This window comes from Dipodomys ordii, unplaced genomic scaffold (assembly GCF_000151885.1).
Source record: "Dipodomys ordii isolate 6190 unplaced genomic scaffold, Dord_2.0 Scaffold170, whole genome shotgun sequence".
In the NCBI taxonomy this organism is placed as follows: Eukaryota; Metazoa; Chordata; class Mammalia; order Rodentia; family Heteromyidae; genus Dipodomys; species Dipodomys ordii.
Genome location: NW_012267386.1, coordinates 1,774,327 through 1,783,028, shown reverse-complemented (window position 1 = coordinate 1,783,028; position 8,702 = coordinate 1,774,327).

The window sequence follows — 8,702 nt, the reverse complement described above, 5'->3', positions numbered from 1 at the left end:
GGGAAGGGGAAACAGATGGCTTTATTTTTACTGTACTTACTTAAAAATATTTTTAGTTTTTTCTCTGGTTTTATGTGTTTATAGTACTGTCAATATTGTGCATTTCACCTTAAAAGAATGGGGGTCTAGCCCTTGGCATTCCTTCATGGCCAGAGTGAGAAAGGTGCAATCTTCTCACCTGCTCACATTTAGTAGCAGCTGGAACTCCCAGACGTTGGTGTGAGTCTAAAATTTCAATTGCAACTATACAAAACAACAATAGCATATATATACATATATGTGTATATATATGTATGTATGTATATGAAAAAGAAATATACCAGCACACCAATAATGAATGAAAAAGAAAATTTTATGTGTAACAATACTAGGAATTGAAGTCAAGGCCTAGACACAGTCCTTTAGCTTTTTTCCCTCAAGGTTAGCACTCTACAACTTGAGCCACACAGGCTTTTTGGTAGTTAACTGGAAATATGAATCTTATGGACTTTCCTGTCTGGGCAGGCTTCTAGCTGTGGTCTTTGGATCTCAGCCTCCTGAGTAGCTGAGATTGCAGGTGTGAGTCACCAGGGGCCCAGATAACAGTAAAGCTGAATGAACATGTGTTGAGTTGAGCAAAGAGTAAGAACGACAAAAACCTCCAGAGAGGGTGTGATATAAGAATGCTGAATATTTGGAGGCAAAAGTTAGCACAGAGCTATGAAGAAGAGAATGGGCTGTGAAGTAGATGACCTGGCCCTGAGTGTAAGCCAGCTACTGACAGTGAATATGTGTGTGCACATATATAGTATGGTTTATTTGAATATATGTACATATATGTATATATATACATATATGTATATATATATCTACATATATATGCATATATATACCTATACACACACACACATATATATGCATATATATACCTACACACACACACACACACATATATATATGGGTTTGCAAAAGAAGCACCTACACATGTGTATCTATATTGTATATACATATATATACATACACAATACATGTATAATATAATACTATATTATATTATATATATTAGCAAAAGAAGTACAAATCCTAGCAGAAACACTGACTGTGAAAGAAAGGGACACAAATTCCCTTTGAGCCAAGTTTTTGGTCCACCGTTGTGTTTAGTTTTTTACATGTTTCAAAATTATGGTTGCGCCCACACTTAAAACCTGGCAGAGTTCATATCATAAATTTGCACTCACCGGGGGAAAACTAGAAGTCTGGCAGCCATAGGCCTGATGCTGTTCCTGCCAGCAACCAGGTGCAGCTGGGAACAGCCGTCTCGGTGAGCCACAGGGTGCTGTGGACTCCAGGGCAGCACTTAGAGCCCTCTGTCTCAGCCAGGCCTTCTGCACTTCTCATTGTTTTTGTTATTTTCTTTCCTACTCTCATTCAATTTGTCATTCTGGATCAGATGCTGGTTTACTGAAAGTACAGGACCTCTGCCTTCTCTGAAACACAGGTTGAAAGTTGGCTGTTTATGAAGACTCTGCAGACAGAGAGGAACAAAGACAGCTGGACTGAGGGGCAGACCTTGTTTTCTTAGGCTAAACACTACTTACCCTGTGTGAAAAGCCTCAAGTTATCACAGCTAAACTGAAATTGGTATGTTGTGCTTTCAATTAATTATAATGTTTAACTTAACTCTGAAGAAAATTCAGTTACTAGTTTATATAAAGTGCATGATTAAATTGTTCCCAAGCAACTTATCTTTTCCTCATATGACTCAGTTAAGAAGCATTCCGAAATAAAAAGAAGATGAAGAAGCAATCTGGAGACTTCCAGATAAAAATGGCAAATTGCTTCTTTCCTCTTCCCTTCTGAAACCAACTTTCTACTACAAAACAAGAAAAAAGAAAAGATGATCTACATATGCAACTGAATTCTCAATGAACTTAGGTAATAACTACAACATCAAAAACAAAAATGTAAGCTGACCACTGGTGGCACATCTGTGTAATCCTAGCTACTTATAGACTGAATAATGAGTTTTACAGTTCAAAAACAACCAGACAGGAAAGTCCAAGAGACTTTGATCTCCAATTAACCACTCAAAAGCCAAAAGTGGAGCTATGGCTCAAGTGTTGAGCAGAAAAACCAATTGAGAGAACAAAGCCCCGAGTTCATGTCCAATACTAGCACAGTCATACACAGTCTAGATAGACAATTGTGAGGATATGAAATGATCAAAGTCCAACACAGATGAAGCTGCCTTCAGGATTCTCCTATGGCTGGCAAGGAGAGGGAAAGATTGGGGGAGATCTCACTGGATCCCTTTGCAGAAAGTCTGTCTCTTCCAGTTCCAGTCTTGTAAAGGAAGACAGCACATCTCACAGAAGACCCTGAAAAGCAAAAATCTTTATTGTAAACCAGAAACCTCCTTGTCATTGTAAGTAAAGAAATGACCACACAACAGTGCAACATCAAATAGGTGACATGGGATGTAACCATTGAACCCAATACGGCAACTGCCATGTTGAGCTTTTACCCTACACGTTCTCTTGTCTCAAAAAGTCCACACACATTATTTTTTGATAGGAAAGAAATCAAGGACAAGAATAACCATAGAAAGGCCACCTACTGATGAAATCCTACTGACAAATAAATGAATGGAGAAGTTGTGATAAAAAGCTGGGGTGAACACAGTTGGTTGAAATCTAAACCGAAGGAGAAATGATTGGAAAAATAACGGAGATTGAGTATCTGCGACTCTTGCTACTGTAGAGCTTACAAGAAAAGTAACACAATCCTCTGAGATGTAGAAGATGTGAGAAATAGGTGAATGGCATTTTCCTTATCCAATCCATACAAATAAAAAAAGTACACTATTTGGATAGCCAATTATTTCCAAAAGAAAAGAAACACAAAATAACACAAAGTACTATAAACCACGTGGCAAAAGAAGAGTGCCAAAAAAAGAATATTACAAATAAAAATATAAAATATATTTTCACATTCACCAACAAATCAAAGACAAGGCTAAGTATATCTACCTGATTAATGTGGTCAAGTGTGGGTGTACATGTCAGCAATCTCAGCTATTCAGGAAGCAGAGATCAGTAAGATCACACAGCCGGAAGCCAGTCTAAGCAAAAAGTGAGCCAGAATCCATCTTAATAAATAAGTTGGGAATGATGGCATGCGTGTGCAATTCCAGCCGCCTGGGAGACTGCAAGAAGGTAAATTATAGTCAAAGGCAGATCGTGAGCAAAAGCGAAAGACTCTATCCAAAAGGACAGGGCAGAAAATGGTTGGAAAGAGGTATCAGACTGCAGAGCACCTATCTGGTGAGTGCAAGGTCCTCAGTTAAAACCTTAGTGGTACTGGGTACTGGTGGTTTATGACTGTAATCCAAGCTATCCAGGAAGTTGAGATCTGAGGATTGCAGTTCAAAGACAGCCTAGGCAGGAATGTCTGTGAGACACTGTTCTCCAATGAATCATCAAAAACCAACGAAACAGTGTGGTATAGTGCTACCCTTAAACAAAACACTGAGACAGTACCCAGCCCTGAGTTTTTGCCCCCCCCCTTCCACACACACACACAACCTTAGTAGTACCAAAACAGAAATACCATATATATCATTTAAATAGTCTGTTGAATAAAATACATTCTAATTGGAATTAAACAGAACAAAACTGGAAAAAATGCATGAACAATATGTATGTATAAAGCAACTGATTGTGGTAGAAAACACTGGATGCCTTCTAATTTCATTTCATTTAACCGTATTTTCTAATTTTTGCTATAGAGATCTTTCACGTCCTTGGTTAAATGTATTCCCAGGCATTTTTGTGGGGGAGGGGGGCTACATAGAGAAATGCTATTTAAATTTCTTTTTCAGTGAAGCCAAGTTCTGGTGGCTCACATCTGTAACCTAGCTATTCAGGAGGCTGAGATCTGAGGATCATAGTTCAAAGCCAGCCCAGGCAGAAAAGTTCATGAGACTCTTACCTTTAATTAACTACCAAAAATCCAGAAGTAGAGCTGTGGCTCAAGTGGTAAAGCACCAACCTTGAGGTAAAAAGCTAAAGAATGGGGCCGTGGCCCTGAGTTCAAGCCCCAGTACTGGTCAAAAAAAGAAAATTCTTTTGCATTTAGTGTTGGTATATTTCTTTTGCATTCATTGGTACATGAAAATGCTACTGTTGGTTTGTATAACGGCAACTGATATTTCAGACCCCACACCTAAACCCCAAAAGTTCCTCCTGTCAGGTACAGCTACTCACCCCCATAATCTGAATACAGAGACAAGGTAAAGGGCTGAGAAGGGAGATTTATTACATAGCTAAAGACTTAAAACTATACCAGTCCTAACTGGGTGCTGGTGGCTCACACCCATAATTTTAGCTATTCCAAAGGCTGTGATCTGAGGATCATGGGTTCAGAGCCAGGCTGGGTAGGAAATCCATGATACTCTTATCTCCAACAAAAAGCTAGAAGTATAGCTGTGTCTCAAGCTCAGAGATTAAGCCCGAAGACCAGCACAAAAACAAACAAAAGAACATTTTTTTAAACTATACTTGTAAGTGATTTTATAGAATTCAGCAGTGAAGCCATCTGGTCCTGATTATTGTTGTTGTTGTTGAGAAATTTCTTATTACTGATTTAATTTTGTAGATTATTTTAGGTGTGTTCAAGAATTCTGTCTCTTCGTGTTTTAATTTTGGTAGATTATATGTGTCCAGAAATGAATTGTTTGTTGGCAGATTAGTTAAGCAAGAGACAACTTAAAGGATGCTTTTTGCTGGGTCTGTGAATTAACTCACTTGGTTGGTGGGCCCTCTGATCTGAGCTATTCTCTGCTATAGTATCTCTGTGCTCACCTTGAACTTCTAGAAAGGCCTTGATTAACAGATAAGCATCTTCTGTGGAAGACAAACTGTCTCTCAAACATGCCCTGCCTTCTATCACCTTAAAGGCAACTTATTCCTTCTTTGTCTTATTCCAATGGTAAAATGATAGTAATTCTTCTAAAAAAAAAACCTCTAAGGAGGAAGATAGAGCTGTAGGCCCCCAGGCCGTACCTGTGGCTGAAGTCTGTGCTTTAACTCTTCACTCCTTTCTCCCTCCCAGGCCCCAAGTCTCTCCATTTAACCTGAAACCAATGTCTGTCCCCTAATGATGGCTGAAGATGGACTCAGATTTCATTAATTTAATCTCTTTTATTTATTATTTATTTTCTTCTACTGACTTTGAGTGCCCATATGGTCTTTTTGCCTTGAGTTACACAAGGTTAGGTTGTTTATATAAAAGATTTTTGTTTCTATCAGTCCTGGGGCTTGAACTCAGGGTCTGGGCACTGTCCCTGAACTTTTTTGCTCAAGGCTAGTGCTCTACTACTTTGAGCCACAGTGCAAATTCTGGCTCCTGGTGGTTAATTGAAGATAAAAGTCTCACCGACTTTCCTAGCCGGTCTGGCTTTGAACTCTTATCCTCAGATCTCAGCCTCTTGAATAGTTAGGATTATAGGCATGAGCCACCGACATCTGACACAAGATTCATTTTGAATTAGATTTTGTTCATGGTGCAGGATAGGAAGCTAGGCTCAGTTCCTTTGTGCTTTTTTCTGTTTGGTCTGAGACTAGGCCTCAAACCCCATTACCTGACTCTTTCGCTCATTGGCTAGTGCTCTACCAACGGAGCCACACCTCCAACTCCTTGATTCTGTTTTGTGCACATCAATATTAACCAGCTCAAGCACTGTGAATTGGAAGGTAATAATTTCAGAAATTTGAACTTTTTCTAAATATATATCTCAATATAAAATTTAAAACCAACAAATCAGCCAGGTGCCAGTTGCTCATATCTGTTCACCCTGGCTACACAGGAGGCTGCAAGATGAGGACTACAGTTCAAAGCTAGCATGAGAAGAAAAGTCTGGGAAATTCTTATCTCTAACACACCAGAAGGGGAGCTATGGCTCAAGTGGAAAAGCACCAACTTTGAGCAAAACAAAAACAAAATAAAGTGAGAGTGTTAGGCCCTAAGTTCAAGCTCCAATACCGGTACAAATAAATAAATAAATAGAAAATTACACACACACACATACATGGAGAGAGAGAGACAGACAGACAGACAGACAGAGAGAGAGAGAATATAGAGGTCAGAAAGATTTAAATATCTTAAAGACATTCAACTTTCTTTTAATCAGAAATATTGGTCCTTGTGAAAACAAAACAAATATTAAACACAACACACACACACACACACACCACTTGTCATTCCTATACATAATAGCTCAGCTCAACCCCAATCCATCCCTAGCCCCTCAGAACATCAGTTAGCACCTCATTCAGTGTGCACTGACCCATTCCAGATAGGCCTCAGTACTGGTAAGAGACTGTCAACATTTTGCTCTATTTTTTAGAGTTTTTTTTCATATTTATTTATTTATTTGTCAGCCTATGGTGGTCCAGAATTGTCAGATTTCCTGAGAGGACCATGAACCCTCTGCTGTTCTGTTCTCTTAGTGCTCATAGCACATAAACTCCCTGAGTACTGACTCTGGACAAAGGGGATGAAAGCAGTAGAGGAATCATTTCTTCTTGCTGTGTTTCTTCATTTTCCAGTCTCCGTAGTCTGCCTTTCTAGCTCTCATTGTCTCAGTAGCTAGCTATCCAGGACTCTGAATAGGAGTTCTGGAACTTAGCTGGCTCTTCTAATAGTTCTCATAGGAAGGTCTTATCTGCCATAAGCCTTTCTGGTCAAGACAGCAGTGCAAGTTCTTGTACAACTTTCTTAATTAAAACTTTTTTTTTTCCGGTCATGGTGCTTGAACTCTGGGCCTAATCTCTGTCTCTGAGCATTTCACTTCAAGGCTAGCGCTCTACCACTTGAGCCACAGCACCACTTCTGGTTTTCTGGTAGTTAATTGGAGATGAGAGTGCCACGCCGACTCCAGTAGAGTCTGCTTAGCATGGGAAACCATCTATCAGACCAAGATAGGGGCTTCAGAAACCTATCTCCAAGTTTTGGGACTTCACCCAAGTCTACCTCGGAGAATAGGGCTTCTAAGAGGCCTACTCCTGGGAAAAGGCTGGCAAAACCCCTGGAAAAGATGTGTTTCTGCCTTTCTTTCCCTCATAAGAGTGCCTATTAATCTTTTACTGCTTCTACTGCTTTGTGTACTTGCTCATTGTCAACGTTTCCTTATTCAAAGCTCTTTCTTAAGAGTGTTGACGACTCCAATATCTGATGAGTGTCCTATAAATATGACTAACTCACCAGAGTTAAGTGCTACCCTGAAACCCCTCTTATGGAGTTTAGTAGACAAGTTATAAGTAAATATAAAAGTATTAGGGGTTTCACGAAGTCACTTCAGCAGAAGGAATTGTTTGTAAGGGACTTATTAGAAGCTGTAGGCTCAGTTAGAACAGAAAGGATGTATGGCAATTGCTGAGGCAATTATTTAGGAGAAAGAACTTCCTGCTATTTACTAAGAGAATTGCTAGACCTAGAGAATTGCTAGATCCAGGTCTCCTTGAGGTTTACTATTAAAGAAGAGACAGGAAAAAATCTTATGGGAAAAGTTAAGGCCTCTATAAAGATAGGTAATGGTTAATTGGTGACAAACATCAAAACCCGAACCCATTGTATTCCTTAGAGATAAGCTGAAGACAAATGACCAGCTGCTGACCACCCAAGAATGAAGCCATGCAGCAAGCTTGTGTAAACTTTTGCCCTCTCTCATGGTGACTTCTGTTATAAAAGTTTGCTATCCCCTGCATTAAATCGCACTCAGCATCCACTCCTCTTGTGTGTGAGTTGTCTGTTTGCCATCTCCCCATCCTATTCCAGGTTCCTCCCCTAGGTGTCATCCGTCATCCCGACAGAACCCGGTCCGTGGCAGAGAGTCTCATGGACTTTCTTGCCTGGGCTGGCTTTGAATTGTGATCCTCAGAGCTCAGCCTTCTGAGTAGCTAGGATTACAGAAACGAGCCACCAGCACCTGGCAATTAAAACCATTTTTAAAAGCACTACATTGAGAAAGAAATGAATGATTTCTGGAAGAAAAATAAAATGCCTAAAATCTTCAATGAATGCATTGCTAAATTTGCATGGAAGATTTAAATGTAATATTTCATAACATTTAAGAGTTTGAGAAAACTAGATTCATGCATGACTAATAAGAGTACAGTATAAATAAATACATACATATATATATCACTGCCTTTGAGTCTATGTTAGTTGCTTTTTCATTGCAATGACAAAACACCTAGAAAAGCAACTTAAAGGGGAAAAAGGTTTATTTTGTCTACTGGATCTAGAAGTTTCTGCTGGGCTCCATTGTTTTGGCATGGCCCCATTGAGCCTTAACTATACCCGCCTCTTAGACTTCTTACCACCTCCCAACAGAGCCATCAATTGAAGACCAAGCTAACAACACAGAGTTTTAAGGTGATATTTGAAATCTGAACCATAATAGATACAGACTTCATAAAAGGTACAGACTTGGCACTAGCGGTTCAAGTTTACAATCCTAGCTACTCAGGACACTGACATCTGAGGATCATGGTTGGAAACCAGCCAGAGCAGAAAAGTTTAAGAGACTTTTATCTCCAATTAACCAGCAAAACATCAGAAGTAGAGCTGTGGCTCAAGTGATAGGGAATTAACTTGGAGCAAAAAAGCCAAGTGAGAGCCCCAGTACACGCATGAAAAAGAAATAAAAGTATAAATCCTTT